Raw genomic sequence first — 22149 nt, forward strand, 5'->3', positions numbered from 1 at the left:
GTGGTATGTGTATATATATATATATACACACACACACAATGGAATATTACTCAGCCATTAAAGAGAATGAAATACTGCCATTTGCAGCGACATGGATGGACTTAGAGATTATCATATTAAATGAAGTAAGTCAGAAAGAGAAAAGCAAATATGATATATATGATATCACTTATATGTGGAATCTGAAATATGACACAAATGAACATATCTATGAAACAGAAGCAGACTCACAGACATAGAGAACAGACTTGTGGCTGCCAAGGGTGGGGGTGGGAGGTACTGGGAGTCTGGGATGAGCACATGCAAACTATTATATAAGGATGGATAAACGACAAGGTCCTACTGTATAGCACAGGAAACAATATTCAATATCCTGTGATAAACCATAATGGGAAAGAATATGAAAAAGAATACATATATGTGCAACTGATTCAGTGCTATATAGCAGAAATTAACACAACATTGTAAATCAACTATACTTCAATAAAAGTTTTTAAAAGAGAGGAAGAAGAAGAAAATAGAAATCAACCACAGTCATTACCCGGAATGAAAACACACACACACACACTCACATGTAGAAATACACTGTTTAATAAAAGATTTTTTTTTTACTAACAATATATTGCAAATATATTTTCATAGGAGACTTCATGGCTTTTGTCAACTCTAATACTAACCAGCTGCATAAGAATGAGCCATCTCTTAAAATCTCTGGTTATCAGTTTTTGCACCTGTCAAGGGAAGAATCTGGAAGTAGACTGCTAAAATCCAGCAAGGTTGGATAGGTAAGTGAGACCTTTGGATGAAATATTTTAAATGCCAGGTAGAGCAGTTTGGGCAGCAGTGAACTACGGCAGGCTCCTAAGCCACAGACCTTCTCAACTCCATTATTTTTTTTTAATATTTAAAATTATTTATTTTATCATTATGCACATGGAAGGAAAGCATTATAGACAGCAGAGTTCTTTCCCACCGTAAAATTTACACCCATTTAATTAGCTAGAAACACTAGCTTGAAGAGGTACTGATCTGTTCCATTTGTAATAATTTCTCTACAGCAAACAATTGTCTTATAGTTGGAACATGTTGAAGAAAATATTATCTCACAAGTCTTTTTTTGTTGAGTCTCAATCACCAAGAGTTCAAGGGACTTTGAGAGAATCCTGGCGTCCTGCATGGCCTGATGAATGCATTAAAATCAAGCAGTGTATTTGTATTCTGAAACTACTCTTAGCTCCATAGAAATGTTACTTGTGTTGTGGAGCTCATGTTTCTCGTACTGGCACTATGACACCTGAAGAACATTTTGTCATGAAAGTTTCACACCAATTTTGTTTTGTTCTTTCTTCATTAGCCCCTGTGCTTCCTTTTCCATTTTCCTCCTTTGTTGTTCTGCTGCTCTCTTTTCTCTCTCTTCTGCTGCCTCAGAACTTCTTTGGCTTGCCAGGCTGCATCTTCTTCTTCCCGTGCATTGGTATTTTCCTGCCAGGTATCCAAGTCACCTAATTCAGGAGACTGATGAATAAAAGGCATATCTTGTGTAACTGCTAGTCTACTAGAGAAACCCGTGCTACCACCTGGGATGCCAAATTTTCATGGTTCTCTCTTCTGAATAATGATTTCCTGGGTTTTCCTTATAGTTGGTGTCATGTCCTTAAAATAGTCAGGTTCCAGTTGTTCTAAAGCATTTTGCTGTGTTGCCACATTCCCATTCCCTCCTTCAACCTTTACACTTGTGGGTGCATCTTCATCCCAGGAAGCCCACTCTTCAACATCTGTCTGCTTAGGAACTGATGGATAATCAACTGTATTTGGCAAAATTCTTTGGTCTCCACTTAACTTCCGTCCTCTGCCAGGTCTGCATATTAATCTCTTTAGGAATGAGAATACTGTTGCTAGGCCGGTACAAACTTTAAGTAACCGAAACTGTGTGATACCCATGGTGGGAATCAAAACCTGCCCCTCCCTCTTCCCGCCCGCCCGGCGGAGGCGCCCAGCTGCTGCGGGCTGCGCGCGCGCGCGCGCGCTGCTGGTCGCTTCCTCGAGCTTGCGCTCCGCCGGCTCAGTCCCAGCCCCGCTCATTCAAAGCTGGGCGCGCGCTCCGTCTCAGCCGCCGCTGCTGCCGCGCAGCTGCCATAGCCGCCCCCTCGTCGGGAAACCCTCCCCCAGTCCCTCCTCCTGCCTCTCCTCCTTCGCCCTCGAAGGCGGCTCTCGGTAGTTCAACTCCATTATTTTATATTCTTTTTTTTTTTTTAGTTCTTATAGCACCGTTTGAAATTTTAAGATAGTCCCCCAAACACAACTTTATTTTCTTCCTATTTTCCTGTCATTTCCTGAAAATAATACATTTGTTTTTCTTATTATATGAAATGAGCCTTATATACAAGCCTTATATAGGAAGTTGTAGCCTCGGCTTCTGAAGAGGGGAAGATATGAAAACCCATGACTCTTCCCGCTTCCGTGGACTTAGGGCCATGCTCTTGTTTAAGATCCTCCTCCTAAATCCCGCTGACAGGACCTCACCAGCTGATACACCCTTGGCTTGCCTCGCATCTGATAATATCCTGGATCTGGATTTCCTTTCAGATGTTTCTAAATTTGATTCCTCTTCGTTTCAGCCACAGAGCAATCCCAGAGTAAAGGGCAAAGAAGGTTATGGGCCTTTTTCACCCCTGGGAATCTTAGAAACCCAAGAAGGGATTCTCCCAAGAAGGGACTCTTCAGGATAAAAGATCTCCCTGTGGGGAGATCCCCTTTATCTGGCGTGTGGCATTTGTGCCTTCTTACGGCACATTCCTTTAGGGACGTGATTTCTAACAGCCTTTCCTGGAATCGGTGGATGCCGTCATGTACCGCGTACAACCTGAGAAGAGCAATTCTGACACAGAACTGGAGTCCATAAACAAATTAGCCCCCGTGTCCCTCTGCCACGGTCTCTTCCCTATCTGTGTGGCATGGTTTTACTTTGTCACAGGCCACGTTTCCTAACACAAGTGGTTTCATTTGGGTTAACCTCTAATGTTCCAGTCGCTTCAATGACATCCCATCATTATCCTTAGACTAGCGGCTTTTAAACATGATTTCTTAGCACTGGTCTGCAGGTCAACACTGAGATGTCCCGTGCCCCTCAACACTCAGTGGCTCCCACTTAGGGAAGGTAAGAAGAGAACCCATACTGTGAGCACCCTCCAAGGGCCCAGGCACTCTGCTTGGCACTTATGTTCACTATTTTTTTTTTTTTTTTGCGGTATGCAGGCCTCTCACCATTGTGGCCTCTCCCGTTGCGGAGCACAGGCTCCGGACGTGCAGGCTCAGCGGCCATGGCTCACGGGCTTAGTTGCTCCATGGCATGTGGGATCTTCCCAGACCGGAGCATGAACCCGTGTCCCCTGCATCGGCAGGCAGACTCTCAACCACTGCGCCACCAGGGAAGCCCTATGTTCACTATCTTACTTCATCATTATAACCATGTAGTCTGTAAATATTATCACTTTTTTTTTTTTACAAATAAACCAAATCTCAGAGAAGTCACTTTCCTCTTGCACGTCACCATGTCACGTGGGACATGAAAGAGCTACCATTAAAGCCCTCAGCTCTGACTCTTCCCAGATGAGACCAGAACCTTTCAGAGAAATCCCTCAAGGAAACAGGAGAACAGAGAAAAGAACTGTGATTTTTCTTTTCCTCACAGAGTAGATCTGTCACAGCAGATGAATCACAGTTCGTTCTCGAGTACCTGTTGACACTCTTTCGCTCGAGGTCTGTTGCGAAAGATGGGGTAAGTTGAGACGGAGGTGGAAAAGGAGCAGATGTTCTAGGTGCTGGTGGATCCTTCTGACCTATGACACACAATCCTGGGGGCCACTCTTCAAGTTCTTCTCCTGGGAGACTTAAAGACAAAGCTACTTGTCTGAGCTGAGCAGCTCTAGGCAGAGGAAGGACAGCAGGAATTTTGTCAAAATGCCAAATGGATGGCCAAGAGGAAGACAGTAGCGATGGCATCCTCTGGAGATGGCTGGCTATTCACAGTCCAGTGTAGGCTTGGCTCTATTAGCTGTGAGGTGGGGACGTACATTAAGATACCAGTCAGCAGCGTGGCCCCGTGAAAGCCATTCTCTATGACTGAAGTAAAGCAAAAATTTGGTTTTGAATTCTTATCATCATCCCCTGACTCCCCCGCCACTACTACATACGTGTGCACACACCCGTACACCCACAAACACAGAAGCCTGATATCTTGCCTTTGGAATTCTCAGGATGCCATATCAACCCTGCCCTGGGTAGTAATACATATACCTCCAGAACTAGGAAAAGGGCCTGGTCTTTAGCCTTCAAGAGGTAATGGGGGGCTTCCCTGGTGGCGCAGTGGTTGAGAGTCCGTCTGCCAATGCAGGGGACACGGGGTTGTGCCCCGGTCCTCCGGGAAGATCCCACATGCCGCAGAGCGGCTGGGCCCGTGAGCCATGGCCGCTGAGCCTGCGCATCTGGAGCTTGCGCTCCGCAACAGGAGGGGCCACAACAGTGAGAGGCCCGCGTACAGAAAAAAAAAAAAAAGAGGTAATGGGGAGGTTTTCTAGCACAAGATAATAACGTTTCCCTGCCTTCCAAGTCCTCAGTTGGCACAGGTAATCTTAATCCCCTACCCTCTCCCAGTCCCCTGGTGACACTCAGCAAGGCTGTGATGGCAGTGGCTGACCCCAGGCTGTCCCGGCTGCCTGAAGTAAAACGTACTGCTCTTCTTCTCACTTGCTGGAGATGAATGAAGAAAGTGTGTTACACACCAATATCAGGGGTAGATTGACCTGAAGGGTAATCTATGATACAGAGGAGGAAGAAGAGATCAAATGTAGCTAGTGCAAACTGAGTTAGCTATAAAGGCGGAAGAAACCGCATAGCAGATCTTGAGAAGAAACAAAGAAGAGAAAAAGGCAGAATTATAAACCAGTTTAACCCCAAGAGTGAGGATAACCAAGGACGCTGAGTGAATCAGACCGTGGAGGGGAAAGGCCCAGTTAAGGCTGCACTGGGCACACACTGCCCTGGCCATCACACATTCACCTATTCTGACCGGATTTAAATGAGAAAAATTACATGTGAATAAAAGAAACAGGAATGAGGGAGCAAAGTGGCACATGCTGCATCTTGGAGACTGTTCTGGGAAAGCAGTCCTTGGAGAAGGTTGCAATGAAAGCCAAGGTTACATAAAGGGGTTAACTTGCTCTCCGGAAGACAGGCAGACCGTCAGTACCAGAGACCTGTTGTTTCTGCTGTTTTGGTAGAGGTCATGGTAGTAATAGGTCCTGTTCCTGCATCCTGGCTAGCTTCATGCAGCCTCCGCCCACCTCATGGCTAGAAATCAGCCCTGAGGGAATGCAGATGCTCACCCTGTGTTGGCCTCTTGTCTTTGTCCTGGGGATCAGGGCGCTCCTAGAGTAGGGTTGTAAACAAGGAGTCAATGACTAGAACTGGCCAGTGATCACACGGCCCGGGGGTTGTTTGAAGACCCTCACAAAGAAAGAGACAGGTTGGAGTTGGAAGGGTTAGTGACTTCTCTCAAGTAAAACAGCAGTCTGAGCCTTTGCTTTGGTTGGCCAGGGCCACAGATAAGAGCCTTTCCAGCATCTGAGGTCTTAGCTATGGAATAATGATAGCTTAGCCTGTTGTAAATAACAAGGGAAGGACCAGACTTTAACAGCTGAGATGATTGCACCAGCTGTGGCCAAAGCTGTCTTCAAATAGATATCACCCACTTAGTATGGAACACCATGTGGGTGGTTTTATGTGTACATTTAACCTTTACATTCTCTCTCTTAACCATCACAATAACTCCATGGAGTAGATACTATTTATTTTATGGATTAGGAATTTCAGATCAGAGAGGTGGAGTAACTTCCTTAAAGTCACACAGCTATCAAATAGCAGAGTTAGGATTCCAACTCAGGACTCCGAAGTCAATACTGCTCCCCCTGCTGTGTCTCCTGTTAAAAACCAGTTATACCCTCACCCTTGCCATGCAGGACCCCAAGGGTCTGTAGTCAGTATCCGTACCTTGAGCCAGACCTGGCCTTATTCTGGTTGATCCACACTTCTTAGTATAGTGTGTTAAGGATCCATACTGCATTTCATTGACTCCTTTCATAGAGACCGTGGTGTGCAACCTTGAGTGTAGATTAGAATCTCTTGAAGGACTGACTCATTAAAGCATAGATTCTTGGCGCCACCCCTACAGTTCCTGATTCAGCAGGTCTGGAGCAGGGCCCGAGAATTTTCTCTTTTAACAAGTTCCTAGGTGTTGCTGGTCTGGAGACCACACTTTGAGAACCATAACACTCAGATAATCATGCTGGGGTTGGAGGCGGGGGAGACAGAGGGGTTAGTGGTGTCCTGGAGAGGTTGGAGGGAAGGCAAACATTCAGGCTGCAGAGCCTCAAACTGTTGGGGAAATCCAATGCACATTGTGAATTAATGTGTGTTTGTTGCCTACATTAAAAGTACCAGGACAGGTTCTTGAAACAAGTAGATTTTCACCTGCCACCCTCACAAAGGGAACTATTTCGCATCTTCTGAGTCAACCTCACATGCAAGTGGAGTCATTCTCTCCCGCACTCCCAACTTTTATAGTTCCGGAGTCCCGAGGGATTGTTTTGCTCCTAATGCCTGTTTCTCTTCCATCCAGCGTCATTCTTTAAGAGTCTGGTACCCAAGGAAGTGCCACTTAAATGCAAACATGTTGAGAAGGTAGTATGTCTATAAGAGGCAGTGAGCATGGAGGTTAAGGGCGCAGGCCTTGGAGTCAGACATCCTGAGCTTCAATTTCCACTCTGCAACGTATTTATTTATCCTTTATCAGATAAACCATCTGCCAATGAGTAAAGCAAGAGTTACAAAAATACGGAGCATTGTCTTACGGCATCGTTAGGACACTACTTTAAGAGAGCAGGGCATTCAAGGAGGAGGACAGCAGAGGAAGGTAAATGATGGGGGCTGACGCAGGAGACATGCTGAATGTTAGACTCTGATGTCACAATGTTGCACAATATGCCTATAGCTGGAAGAGAGAACTCCTCTTATTTATGAATTAGACTAAACAATCCTGGTATTTATTTGTTTATGCTTTGCTTTTCCTTTCTGGAATTGACGATCAATCCGCATTAACTAAATCAGAACGTTCTCAGATTTCTTTCCCTCTAAATAATATTTAGGTGAGTTAAGTGTAAATGAAAATGAAGCAGATGGATTAAATTGCCACTTAAGTACCCAGAGGCTTGAGAAGCAAATGGAAAAGGCAATCAGCAAAATTCCCATTCTGAGTTCACTGAACCTGAAACACTTGAAAAGGTATTTGCCAGGCAAAACACCCCCAAAAGGCAGCTGCAGCTCTCCAGACCCCAAGCCCTCTGTCACTGGTCTCCCAGAGTCCCCACCTGCCACTCATCTCACTCTGCTTTCACCAAGAGCCATACAGACAAGCAGTAAACTTTCATTTTCATCATGAGAACATATTCCAATTATTACTATTCTTTTAACAATGAAACTGCTCTAAACATTCTCTGCTTTGGAAACTGGCCTTCAAGGCTTACTTATAATTTTTGCCACTGAAAAGCACAGAAACAGATCAAGGTGAATGACTATATGGGTTTGAAATCCACTTTTGATGTATTTATTCATGTAATTGGCAGGTATATACCAGGCAACTGCAATGTGGAATGAATGAATGAATGAATGAATGAATATGCAAGTATTATGTCCTAACTCAGACACCCAGATGAGTGACATCCCTCAAAGACATTATACTTTAGAAAGGGAAGTAAAACTCACACACACACACATATATCCAGATGAAAAGAAAGATAGTATCAATTTGTAGCCAAAAAAAAAGGGATTACAGGAGTTTAGCAAGCAGAGTCCAGAGAGCAGCCAATTTAAGTAGAAACTATGAAAGAGATCTGAATTCTCAGCTTGGCCTTACCTCTCACTAGCTGTTTCTGCCTGGCAAGTCACTCTGGGCCTCGGTCTCCCCACCTATGGGTGGTTGGAATAGATTAATTTCCTAGCATTAGCACCCTTTTCATTTTTGGTAAATGAAATCTTAACACAGAATTCCAGTATATTAAATAAGTCAAAGCAGAGCTTTTCCAGGAGACACTGGGTGGAGCCCCCTCTTACCATGTCATCCAAGTCAGACAAAACAGAGGTGGAAACCTCTGGACTAGATGCTTGAAGGTAATATCAAGTCTAAAAATCTATAAGCCTGGAAAATCACTCCCAGATGAGGTGAACAAAGATGTCTTCAAAGGAGAGGCCGAAAACCGGATAAATACAAAGGAACTCAAGGAAGGGGCACTTCCTCATGGCGTATGGACTTCCAAGCGGCCTTGACACCCAGCAGCAATGAGCTTGTCCACTTTCATGGAACAAGATGAGTAGGAGGGGCATTGGCTTCAAAGTCAGGCGGCTGAGTTTAACTCATTATGCTATGAACACAGCTGGATGACTGCAGACAAATCATTTTATTTCTCTGAACCTAATTTCCACACCTTTAAAGTGGTTTAATAATGTCTATCCTCACAGGGTTGCTGTAAGTTTTAAGTAAATTTTATACACACACACACTTTTTTTATTGTGGTAAAATAAAATTTACTATCTTAACCATTCTAAGTGTACAGGTCAGTAGTGCTAAGTATTATTCACATTGTTGTGAAACAGATCTCCAGAACTTTATCTGGCAAAACTGAAACTATATCCATTAAACAATTCCCCACCCCCAATCCCTGGGAACTAATATTCTGCTTTGTTTCTATGGATTTGACTAGTCTCCTCATGTAAGTGGAATCATACAGTATATAACATTTTGTAGTAGACTTATTTCACTTAGTGTAATGTTCTCAGGGTCATCTGTATTGTAGCATGTGACAGGATTTCCTTCCTTTTTAGGGTGGAATAATATCCTATTGTATGTATAAAACACATTTGGTTAACTATTCATCCACTGATGGATATTTGGTTTGTTTCTATCTCTTGGCTATTGTGAATAGTGCTAAGTGAATAGTATACAGTTAACCCTTGAACAACACAGGTTTGAACTGGGGGGGGGGTCCACTTACACACAGATTTTTTTCACTAGTAAATACTACAGTACTACACAATCTGTGGTTGATTGAATCTGCGGATATGAAACCACAGATACAGATGGCTGACTATAAATTACATGTAGATTTTCAACTGTGCAGAGGGTCAGCGCCCCCAACTCCTGCATGTTCAAGGGTCAACAGTATTTGAACAACCCTGATTCTTTAAGTATTGTCTTTCTTTGTTTTTTTGATATTTTTGTTTTTAAGCAAAGATCAGTATGCCTTGTCATTTATATTTCATGAATTTCGCTATTCTATCCACACATATTTCCTGTTCTTGTAACCAGTAAAACTCCTTTATGACCAATAGGCCAGGGTAAAGACATAATGAGCGGCTCATAATAAAATATAAAGACCTAATTAGCCCAGCTGAGTTTTGAACCCATAACAATGACATCATGGTACAATGATTCAATTGAGCTTAGTAGCTATTGTCTTCTATTACCTAACTGCCTACTCCTGAACTAAAGCAGCAGTAAGAATTAGAAAGATCATCTCCAATTTTCATTAAAATACTCTTGGATTTCTTACTTTGTCCCCCTGCTTTTTTCCCCCCTTTTTTTCCACCAGAGAAAGTCCAAACAAGCTTGCATGCATTTTGGAACTAGACAGATTTTGTCTCTGAATTTTCTGCTTTCCTATTCTGTGAGTTGAATGAAATATTCCAAAACTGAATCTAAAATTACCTTCATTTGTTTGATGTGAGTTAAAGCATTCCAGACAAAATTCTGCTTCCACACAAGAAGTGGTCATCCACTGATGACATGACTATTAACAGCAACTAAGACATAATTATTTTAGTGGTCACCCCAAAGATTATCTGCCTAGCATTCTTTTTTTGCCCTTTTTAATGTAATTGCTCTCCTCACTTTGACATGATCTGCATTGATATTTTTCATCATACTTGAATTTTTTTAGCCAGCTGCTGCAATTAGTTTGCTGCCTCTTTCTTCTAAGATTACAATTTTATGTGTGTTTGACCACTGGGAATTATTCCAGAGGTCACTGACACTGTTCACATTTACAACAGCTCTTTAAAATCCTTGTTGGCTAATTTTATCATCTCTTTATCTATTTGTCTTGACTGATTTCTCTCTTGGTTATGGGTAACATTTTCCTATTTCTTCACCTAATAATTTATGACTGGATGCTGGACATAGTGAATTGTTAGTGCCTGGATTTTGTTCCTTTCTTTAAAAAGTGCTAGTCTTAGTTTACCTGTGGATCATCAAATTATTTTGAGGCTTCTTATAAAACTTAGTAAGAATGGGTTTTTAAAGTAGACTCTGGGAATTATTCAGTTTCTAGCTCCCTAGTAATTCGTAATTTTCCCAGCAGCTCTTCTTTGCCTGGCCTTGTGGAGTTTTCACTGAAACGTGTTCAGATTAGTAATTATCAAAGGAATTGAGGGAATCCCTATGCAGATTTCTATGCTTTTCTCTGGATATCTTCTTTCTCTAGTATTCTGTGCCACAAATTATAGCCACCTTAGTCCCTCAAACTCTGAGTTCTGAAACTACTCAGCTCAGCAAGACCACTTTGCTCTGCCTGGGTTTTTTCTTCCTGTGCAGAGTCCAGAATTTGCTTGTTCACCTTGTTTTTCTTTTTTCCACCTCCACAGTCCTCTGCTGTCTATGGCTAAATTTTTGGGAACAGTTGTTTTCAGATTTATTTTATAATGAACAAGATTATTCAGGTACCAGTTATCCTGTCATGGCCAGAAGGTCAAAAGTTGATTAAAAGAAAAAAAAGTTGCAATTTTTGAGATTCTATTATGGACCATGGGTTTCACATACATTATCTCTATTCTTTACAACCGTTGCTGAAAGGTTGGTAGTTTATTTTCATTTTATGGACAAAAGATCAGAGGTTCTAAGAGGTACTGTCATTTGCCCAAGATTGTATAGCCAATAAATGAGTTCTGATTCCAAAGAATATTTGAAGCAATTGGTAGATCATTCCTTTTTTATTTATACAGCTACACTGGCTTTATCATTCTATTTTTCCTCCTTTCAGAATCCTTATCCACTGATATTTTAAGATGATACCTTCTTAAATGGAGACAACCACAACCCTACAATTATCTCAAAGGACTAACAGGTTAAATTTCCTGGAGCTTAAATTTTAATTAATAAAAGTGTTTTAAAACATCACGTTTATTTTAAAACAAATATATATTATATTGATATGTATTTATATGTAACAAATATATATATGTGTGTGTGTGTGTAACCTATATTATGGAGTAGAATTCATAGTCAACGTGAATATTTAAGATAAAGTTAAAGACTTCAGAGGAATGTTGTTTTTCTCCAGGAGGCTTCACTGGGTTATTCTCTCAGAATCCCAGAAGTATAACTTCACTTTCTTCTATTAGGGGCACTTGTGAAAATTTTGTGACACACATAGGCATGAGGATATGTGCATCACATAATGGTTGAAGGGAGGATAAGAATGCAAGTAATAGACATTAGAAATAAAAGGGATCCCTGTTCCATAATAGGATGGAGTATAGTTTTGCCTCTCACAGTATTTTCTGCTCTCTAGTTTTATTTTATACTGTAGTGCATCCTGGTTGCATTTATGAGGGAACATTTTATCTCCCTTCTCTCTACCATGGTGGCTTTCAAATTTACGAGTCTCTAAGACTCACTCAGGGAACTTTTTGAACATCCAGACTCCCAGTCCCCACCTCCTAAAGATCTGATTCTGTGATCTGAAGAAGGGCTCAGAAACCCACATCCCATCAAGCTCTTCATGTGATTCTAATAGTCCTCTGACCACACAGAGAACCACAGCTCTTTCATATATCACGGGTGTTGTCCAGGGCTCTTCCACAAGCCTGGGGAGGATACAAAACCTGCCCATACTTCTTATTAGTGGGCAATAACTACAGGAAAATAATACCAACTGCTGAATAGAAATTTATTTCAGTCATATTTTCGAACCTCATTATTTTAGTTGGCCAAGCAAAAATCAATTTATAAATGCTACAAAATTTCACCAAATGGCTCATGAGCTGGGATCTTAGACTACAAAAGCAGAACCACACATTTCCTAAATTCAAGCAGCTCGTGTGCTAGTCAAAAAGACAGATGTGTGAGCAGTTAAATGACAGTGTAAATCTGATAAGTACTGTTCCTGAGGTAGGAAGTGGGAGAATGACGTACAAAACAGCTAACGGCTAGAGGGCACTCCGTAAAAGCTACATTAAATCAGTGACATTTAGGCTAGCACTTGAAGGATAATTACACATTTTCAGTAACACCGGGGGCAAAGAAAAAGCACAAAGTACCTAATCTGACCCTTCAGGCCTGTCCATGGAATGGCCAGAAGTTCAGTGTGGCAGAGGACAGGGTGATAAGATGTAGGGAGAAAAGCCCATCTCTTCAAACCATAACAGGTGAGTCTGTCCAAGAGCTAAAGACAAAGGCATATGTGGCAAGGAGTGGAAGGGGGTAAGGATAAAGTACAAAGGGACTGTTTAAATCTAGTCAAGATGCAGCCCGGGGCCTACTCTATGCCTCTGCAGAGCCAGAGAGTTGTTTAAATGCCCAGAAAATTGTGCCCAGATGTTTTGACATGAGGACCTCATTTCCCAGGAAGTCAATTAGACACATTTTTTGCTTATCCATGGAGCTCTGGTCTCTGCCAGATTATTCCGCACTCCAGGGGATGTGTCGTGTCTCCCCAATGTAATTGTCATGTATGTGTCTGCAGCTAATTGATGCTTGCTTGCTTTTTAATAACTAGTCAGGTGGTGGTAATAAAAACTGGACTAAAAAAAAGAAAAGAAAACAAACCTGGGCTGAGTTTCATTTAATGACTGTTTGGGTAATGAAAACTAATAGCAGAAGAATCCAAGCACAGCCTGCTTTGACCTTGTGTGCTAAAATGGAGGAGGGCTGAGGGGCGTCTACCTGAGATTCAGGGGTGGGGTGAGGAAAGAAAGCCAGGTGTGAGCTGAGCCTTTTTCAATTCCCCGGACAAAGACACTGAGTAATCATCAGTAGAGCAAATAAACTTGTCTTAGAACATTCCCTTCTCATTTTCTTCACCCTTTTCCCACTCCTGGCACTTCTTCCCTCAAAATAGTTTCATGTAGCCCTGTTTTACCAAGCTCCCCACTGGAGAATTGCACAAGGCCTGTCCAACCGGGAAGATCTCTAGGTACCACCTTGATCTACCACGTCCAACAGGAAGTGTTAATGGAGGTCTGCAGCAAATGTGTGACAGACAGTTCTACCAAAAGCCCAGAAACCTCTGGAATAAACATTTAGATCACTTCATTAGACGAAGAAACTGAATCAGTTGAAGCTTGGACAAGAGGGAAAGAGAATATAGAATGGGTAATATCAGAGGAAATTCATTAATATCAGCTACACCCTTGCAAGTAGTTAGGAAGTAATTATTTTAGCTCCTCTATGTATTCTTCTTGCTGTTTTCTATTCACCACTCAAGCCTGGGCCCCTGCATTTAACACTAGACTCTTTTATTCAGCTGACCTTGACATCTGCCCTTAGAAGTCTTACAGGCATCTTCAACTTAAAGTGTCTAAAAACAGACTCTTTATCTGCCCCAATTCCTCCATCTCAATAAATGGCAACTTCTAACTTTCCATTTGCTCTGATCCAAAACCATGACATTATTCTTTATTCCTTTCTCTCACACTTCACATTTAATCAATTAGCAAATACAGTTGGCGTTCTACCTTCTATAGAAGTCCAGAGTATAATGATTTCCCATCAACGCCCCCTCTATCTCCCTGGCTCAAGCCACCATCATCTCTCCAAGAACCAGAGTCTTTCTGTTGGCAGCCTCTGAGAGTTTCCTGCATTCAGGCTAAGAGATAACTTTTATTGAGCTTCTACTAAGTGCTAGCCACTGTTCTAAGCATTTCAAGAAGAGGAATTCATTTGATCCTCACAACAACTTCATGAAGTCAGCACTGTATTTATCTCCAAGTCTCCAAATGAGGAAACAGAGGCATGAGAAGGTAATCATCTTGTCTAAGTTCACAGTCCTGCCCTGGTTACTGTCTGTCTTAAGGCCTGATTGGCTGCCTCCTCCTCTGATGCTGGGCACCAACAGTGTCCTTCCAATAAGTTATTATCAGTAAAGATAACTTTATTTTGCTTGCATCCAAAGAACCATCATATGCTGGTCTCACCCATCAGAATGTCCTTCCCATGTTTTTTTTTTTTAACTTAAGGAAAGACATTTGATTAATTAGCATTCATAACTGGTAAGTGGTATATCTATGTGTGTGTGCCGGAGACCTCAGAGGGGAAAACTGCATTTGCATAGAAGACTCCTAAGTATACAATCCCTTAAGCCTAGAGGAATGAATAATTAACAGCAAAATTCCTGGCACCATGATAGGTTCATGATGGAGCTTTTGGGGAGGAGGGGGGGAAATCTGCTCGTAGATGATTTCCCTGAAGTCATGTCTCATTATTGATCCCTAGCCCTGGCAACAGTCCCTATGTTTAGCCTGAAGCCTCAAGAAAAGACTCAATCTCTCCACTGCTCTCATACTGAAATTTTTCTGAAAACTCATCTGCTGGTAAAGTTCCATGATATTTTAAAAGAGGATTTAGAATGTCAGGCTAAGATATTTGGCAAACTAATAAAAATATAAAGAAAAATAATACTATCATCCCTCACTTTTATTCCTATTTCTCTCCTTCCAATATCCCTCCCTCCCCACTCCCAAACCCTATCATTTCCAAGAGGCTAAAAGAAGCTCTATATATCATACTCAGGAGATTTTTCTGGTTTCTATTCTTTAAAATGCTCCAAAGGTAACAGTGGAGATGGACATTAAGTAGAGATGTTGATTTGTTAAATGTGGCCACTAATTTCCTCCCATAAGAAAAATATTAAAATGGCCTTTGGAGCCAATTTCTTTAGAGCTGTTTTCACATAGTTTAACAAAAGGACAAATTTGCCAACTGCCAATGAAACCAGCAATAAAAATGAAACCCTCGGGAAATGCTTTAATCTAAACCACATTCAAAATGGATAGACTTATCAAGTATGCTTTTTAAAAAACTAACAGTTTTCCAACCACATACAAAGGGATGGAAGGTGCTTTATGTTAGGAATTACTGGACAAACTCAAGGTTCTTCCAGATCTGATTGTGTCCAAGGTCAGAAGAGTCAGTACCAGCAGAGGACTTACAAGGAATCAAACAATCTTGTTTACTAACACAAACAGGTATCACATCTCCAACCCCTGTGTCCATCTCAGCTTATCTCATACTCTGCAAACTAGCAAAATTAATTCAGAAATCAAATATAGAGAGGAAGAAACAACAAAAGGAATACACAGTCCTTAGGACATATATTAATTGGGTGGAGGGTGTGAATTATTCATACTGATGAATACTTGTTAAATTCATCTTTTCATTCAGCAAAGATTTCTGCTACATGTGCTGGGGAAACCATGATGAATGAGGGTCTCAACTTTAATGCTAGTGTGGAATATAGGCACTGCAGATGTTTTTAAAGGTGTGAAAAGTATTATGAAAAGTGCAGCAGAGGAAGCTGCAGAAGTACATAAGGGGTAAAATTATCTGGAGGTCAGATTAGGCTTGTGTGAGGAAGGGACAACTAGTACTGAACACGAAGAATAAACAAGAGTTAGCAAAGTAGAAGAGCATGGTGAAGAATGCTGTAGGAAAGAGCATGTTTACACGTCTGGAGAGAGAGGAAATGAAAGATGCCCAGCAGGCAGCCAAGGGGCTACATGGAAGCAGGGTGCAATGGGGTTGGAAAGGTGAGCAGAGCCAAAGTGTTACTTAAACAAGGTTTGGATTTAATTTTAGGAGCAAATACATGCCATTGAAAGCATTTAAGCTATAACAACAGGAAGGGTAATATAATTAGACTTACAGTTTTCAAAGAATATGTTGTATGTAGACTAGAGGCTAGATTTGAGAAAGACAAGAATGAATAACTTAATTCATTCACTAAATACATATTGTACAACTACTGATGACAATATTTGCCTAGGTGCTAAGGATATGGCAGCAAATGAAAAAAAAAGATAAACATAGGAACATCAAAAAAGGAGATTAATAAGGTAGTCCAGATGGGAAGTGAGGGTGCATGGACTAGGATGCTGACTGTAAGATGATCTGAGAGATTTATGAGAGACCTTCCATATGATTTAGTGATAATACAGGACTAGAAGTGAGAAAGAGGAGTCACGGAGTGCCAAGTCTTTGTCTTGCACTATTTATAAAATGCAATAGGAAAAAAACCCTGAGGGACACGCAAGTTTGCGGAAGGTGTTGATAAATTCAGTCTTGGACATGTTTCCAAAAGATCTTAAGGTGTGTTGGAACATCCAAGTGGAGAAATCAAATAAGAAGCTTTATACAAGTAGGTGAGGCTTGGCTAGGGTCAGAGATGGATCTGGGTAGTCAGTGAAACCATGGCAGTAGATGAGATGGGCTGGGAAGAGTATAGCATGTGAAAAATAGAGCCCTGTAGAATTCTAACACTTACAGGTTACTTAGAAGAAGAGCTAATAAAGGAATCTGAAAAAGAATAACCAGAGAAACCATGATAAGTGGAGTTTTTTTTTTTTTTTTTTTTTTTTGCAGTATGTGGGCCTCTCACTGTTGTGGCCTCTCCCGTTGCGGAGCACAGGCTCCGGACACGCAGGCTCAATGGCCATGGCTCATGGGCCAAGCCGCTCCGCGGCATGTGGGATCCTCCCAGACCGGGGCACGAACCCGTGTCCCCTGCATCGGCAGGCGGACTCTCAACCACTGCGCCACCAGGGAAGCCCGATAAGTGGAGTTTTGAGGAGGAAGAATGGTCAACGGTGACAAATGTTTCCATGAGGTTAAATAAGGACTTCAAATTGTCCATTATATTTAACAATATGAAGGTCATTGGCAACCTTGATGAAAGCAGTTACAAAGCATTGGAGGAGGTAGAACCACATTATAATGGGTAGAGGAGTGAGTGTGAGATTGGAAAATAGAGATGGTCAGTGAAAACAACTCCCTTATGAAGTGAGGGAAGGACAAAAAGTAAAGCTGGAAAAGGACAAAAAGTAAAGCAGGCAGTCAAGATGTGATTTGGTCCAGGTAAAAAAAAAAAACTGGGGGCTCTTCTCCCAGAAAGGAAGGCCCAGCCAAAAACTGCAATATGAAAGATGCCCAGTGAGGGGTGTGCTCAGGCACCCTTCCAGAGCTCATCATGCCCCGACACCCCAAATATTTGGTAAACTGTACTGGCTTCTCACTCCCATCTCTACCCCCATCTACGTGCTTTTTGTTTTTTCAAATGGGGGAAATTTAAGAATGTTTAAAAGCTGACTGGAATGAGTCAATAGACTTGGAGAAATTAAAGCTCCTGGAATTAGAAGGGATTTAAGAAAAAGATAAGCTCCTGGAAAATAAGGAAGGTGTGCAATTTAAAACAGAGTGTAGGAATCAGAATTTTATAAGAATAGCTTAAATTACAGCAGCAGATAAGGAGGAAAATATGATTGAAATAGCTGGATTTGTGAATTTGGTAGCACTAATTTGAGCAAATTCCTGTCTGATCATGTCTATTTTCTGTACAAAAGAGGAGCCAGATCTATCAGCTTAATTGAAGGAGAATATATCTGGTTTGGAAGTTTGAGGATAGTGGAACAGTTTGAAATGGGAGAGTGGACTGAGAGATTGCTGGGTAGTATCATGCACTCAGATGGAGATGACCACGAATTTAAGACAGTGTCAAAAAACACCCAATACATCAGACACAGGCACATGAGAAAGTGGGTAGTTGGATTCATCCAGGATGTGGAGTTTTTCCAGGTGGGTGTAATTAGTGTGGGAAGTTAGGTTATTAGCAGAGAAGTTTGAAAGGATAGAATTCTGCATATAGGCTAGATAAAAGTGAGAAAGGCAGGAGGTAGAGGAATCAATGAATGAGAAGTCCCGATGTGTGGAATCAGAGGGGTCACGAGGATAATCAAGTCAGCAGGCTCCAAGCAATGAGTCTGAATTATGATTCTGGAATGGTTCTGGCTGATGACAGGCTCCAGACTATGGCTGTGTGAGGGTGAAACTGAATGGGGGAGGAGGTCCTTGAAGAGAAAGAAACTGAGAGGCCAAGGTATAGGATGGGTTGGTTATAGAGCATGAAAATCCCCCTGGATGATGACTGGACTTTGGAAGCAGAGGCAAACCACCATCAGGATGAATACTCAGTGAGAAGGAGTCACTGGGTGGTCAGCAGATAATAGCAAAAAGGAGACATGAGAGGATGATGGACCGAAACTCATGAGCCTCCAAGAAGCAAGATGGCAGGATCATGGTCTGGCAGCCTTAGGGAATGAAAATCACACCAGGCCATCTCGGAGCCTAGGATCAGCGGTAGGATGTAGCAGAATGAGCCCCAGGCGAAGGCGTATCCTCAGGTGGGACCCTGGTTTCTGCTACAATCAGGAGGTGCAGGGAGAATCAAATAAATAGCACAAAGATGTAAGGGAGTTTGTTCGTCAGTGATCAGGAATTCTGAGTGGCAAATGGAAGGGGCCAAGGAGAGAAACTAGAGTGGAGGGTGACATCAGGGGAGAGGGATCCCCCAAAAAACTACAGGAAAGGGAAGCTACAAACGCAGGGACACACAGGACGGAGCAAGAGTAATGATGTGATGCTCTTTCAATCCTATTTCTTTTTTCTTCTTTTTTTTGTGGTACGCGGGCCTCTCACCGCTGTGGCCTCTCCCGTTGCAGAGCACAGGCTCCGGACGCGCAGCTCAGCAGCCATGGCTCATGGGCCCAGCCGCTCTGCGGCATGTGGGATCTTCCCGGACCGGGGCACGAACCCGTGTCCCCTGCATCGGCAGGCGGACTCTCAACCACTGCGCCACCAGGGAAGCCTCAATCCTATGTCTTTAAGTATCTGTTTAATGTTTACTTAAAGAGATTAGGGGGGAATCTGATTTTCTATTGACAAAAAAAATCTGGATTTTTTTCCGCTTTTTTTCTTTTTTTTTTTTTGCGGTACGCGGGCCTCTCACCGTTGTGGGCTCTCCTGTTGCGGAGCACAGGCTCCGGACGCGCAGGCTCAGCGGCCACGGCTCACGGGCCCAGCCGCTCCGCAGCATGTGGGATCTTCCCAGACCGGGGCACGAACCCGTGTCCCCTGCATCGGCAGGTGGACCCTCAACCACTGCGCCACCAGGGAAGACCCCCTTTTTCGGCTTTTTAAAAATGAAGTATAGTGATTTTGCAATGTTGTGTTAGTTTCAAATATACAGCAAAGTGATTCAGTTATACATATATTTTTTCAGATTGTTTTCCATTATAGGTTATTACAAAATATTGAGTATAGTTCTCTGCACTATACAGTAGGTCCTGTTGTTGTCCTATTTTTATATATAGTAGCGTGTATATGTTTGTAAATGAGGAGTTTGGGATTAAAAAGTATCTGTGTTTTTAAGTTCAAAATATGGGAAGTATTACTTGCATTAAGCACATGGAAGGACAATTTCCACGATATGAAGTTTCTGTTTTCTTCTTCTCCTCACAAATTAAGGCAGGCAGCAGACATTAAAGGAAGGACCTCTATCTCCCTGACCTTATAATACTGATTGAGGAACTCCTGCTAGAACATTTACTGCCTTTCTGGCTCCTTTACCCTCTCCTGCCCAAGGGAGAGTGACACGTCTAGTTGGTGAGCTCAGCGTGTGCTTGGCTTAGCCGTTTCCAAGTCTCCTCCCCCTGCTTCGTCCTGCCCTCAGGATGTGCACGTTCTCTGCTCTCCGCCAAGGGGAGCGCTCTCCGCCAAGGGGGGCACTCCCCGGAGAACGAGTTAGCAGAGCTCTGCCAGGGTCTGAATACATAAGCCTTTCCCACTCAGGGGTAAAGGATTAACAAGCCCACAATGCACACAAAGAAAAAGCCACTTTCTCAAAACCCCTTCCACAGTAGTAAAGCTAACATTCTAAATCTCCATCCTTGTGTCTCTTGTGTCTCACTTCTAAGGTGGCTCCAAACTCAGGATGAACATACATAGATTACGTCTTATTTTCCTATTGCTATTATAACAAATTACCACAAACTTGGTGACTTAAAACACTAACAGTTTATCATTTGACACTTCTGTAGTTCCCAGGGTCCGGGGATGAGGACGTGGACATCTTAAGGGGCCACAGTTTACAGGCTGCCTGATATGCCATTTGCAGGCTCAGTGCTTCCTACTTTGAGAGAGATGGAGAAGTAGGCTTAGCTGCGCTACCCAAGCCTTCCCAGATTTTGTGTCCAAAAGCCCATAGCCATTGTAGAGATTTTGCTAGGTGGCTTGGAAACTTAAAGTGAACTTGAAGGGAAACATGAAGATAGAGGGATTCCCTCCAAATTAACAGGAGGTTTGGGGAGCTTGGAAAGTGGAAAGGAAGGTCGTGGAGTCAGCTGGGACTCTTTCCCCCACCTGTGAATATGGAACAAGCAGTGGTCAGGCATGCCCTTGGAGGCAGGACCTCAGCACCAGGGCTCCCAGACCGAGCAAAGATCTCCCTTCCTCATGGGAATGTGTGGGGCGAGAGAACCACCAGACGCCATGGTGCCTTGAACAGTGAGATCAAGGGCCTTCTCCGATTTTCTGCATCACAGGAGAGACTTGCTCAAAATAAGTACGACTTTGATCCTCCTTCCTTCATTTCAGAAAAGTTTCCTTCTTTGTCCATGGTTTCCTTCTCCCCCAACCCCTTCCTCCTCCTCCTCCCCCTTCGTCAGTTTTCCCTTCCGACTTTCTAAACCAGATCATTTCTTGGAGAGCATACTAAATTATTTAGATTTTAAATAATAAATCCCTCATTTTCAGTACATGGAACAATGCCCAGCATTGTTCAGTTTTTCTAGCCAAATGAGACACAATGTGCCAGCTGGCTGATCCTAAGGTAGATAGATATAAGGTGTAGACACAGAGATGAGATTGGTAGAAATGAAAAAAAAAAATATATATATATATATATATATATATATATATATATATATATATATATATATATATATATCTTTTAATGTCTTCATTGAAGACGCTGGGGGCCCTGGCTAAAGCGGGGCAAGTTTACATTTCCTGTAAGGAAATCCGAGTTAACTAGCCCCACATTTCCAACATTTCTAAGAATTCTGACCTGCCCCTTCTGTGGAAAGCACAGAAGTCCAGACAGGACAGTCTTTTGGAGGATGCCTGAGATAAGCAGTGACATGAAGCAAGGCGGCTAGGAGGGTGGGAACCAGACCTCACTGAATCCCACCCAGGGCTCGCTGCGGAGGACCCAGGGCTTTGAAATGAAACAAGAAACTCCTTTGTTTCTTGGTTCAATAAAGCAGCAGCGGGTGGGCGGTTCAAAGGCACAAGCAGAAACCTTGATACCCTGCATGTGTGTGTGGATAAGATTCCTCTCTGCTTTCCTTGACTGCATGCATTTCAGGCTCAGCCCTGAGTTGGGGTCAGCAATGCAGGTGGAACCTCTTTGCTGGGCTGCTGGCTGCAAGACTCAGTGCACAGTTGAGATTTTTTCCCTCAAGTACTGTATTCCAGACTTTTGTTCCTGAAGATAAGTCTGTCATTATTCTTAGCTGATTCAGCAGTCATTTAAAGATACTTATTGACTTGTTTGTGGCTGTCTAGCATCCTATCTCTATCCCTTCCAGTTAGCATTCCATCTTTCCTTGGAGAGATTCCGTGGAGCCTTGTGGAAGGGTGATTTCTAACACCACCTTCCCCAGTAGGATCCTCCTTTGGAAGCTCATAGGACCTATGACCAGTCCATTGGATGCTTGCTTCTGGGACTCAGAATCTTGAGGGACTGTAACCAAGGCAGGAGGAAACTGAAAGTTCAAATTGATTAGAAGTCGTGGAAGAGCGGTGGCATTTGGACCAAAGTGGCTTTACAGCAGGGCCCCAGCTGGGCAACTGGCTGCTCCGCCCCAAGCCTCCCTTGGTTTCCTGTCCAATTGACACTCTTGGATCTTGAGTCTCCTGTAACTGCAGGGATC

General features: G+C 42.7%; 1 pseudogene across 1 annotated transcript; it reads right to left on the reverse strand.

The window, feature by feature from the left end:
• Window positions 1-1309: 1309 nt before the first annotated feature.
• On the reverse strand, window positions 1310-1941 carry LOC307064519 (receptor-binding cancer antigen expressed on SiSo cells-like; annotated as a pseudogene). The gene has a single exon. The product of its transcript is annotated as a receptor-binding cancer antigen expressed on SiSo cells-like (transcript).
• Between the last annotated feature and the right edge of the window lie 20208 nt (window positions 1942-22149).

Source organism: Hyperoodon ampullatus (assembly GCF_949752795.1).
Source record: "Hyperoodon ampullatus genome assembly, chromosome: 15".
NCBI lineage: Eukaryota > Metazoa > Chordata > Mammalia > Artiodactyla > Ziphiidae > Hyperoodon > Hyperoodon ampullatus.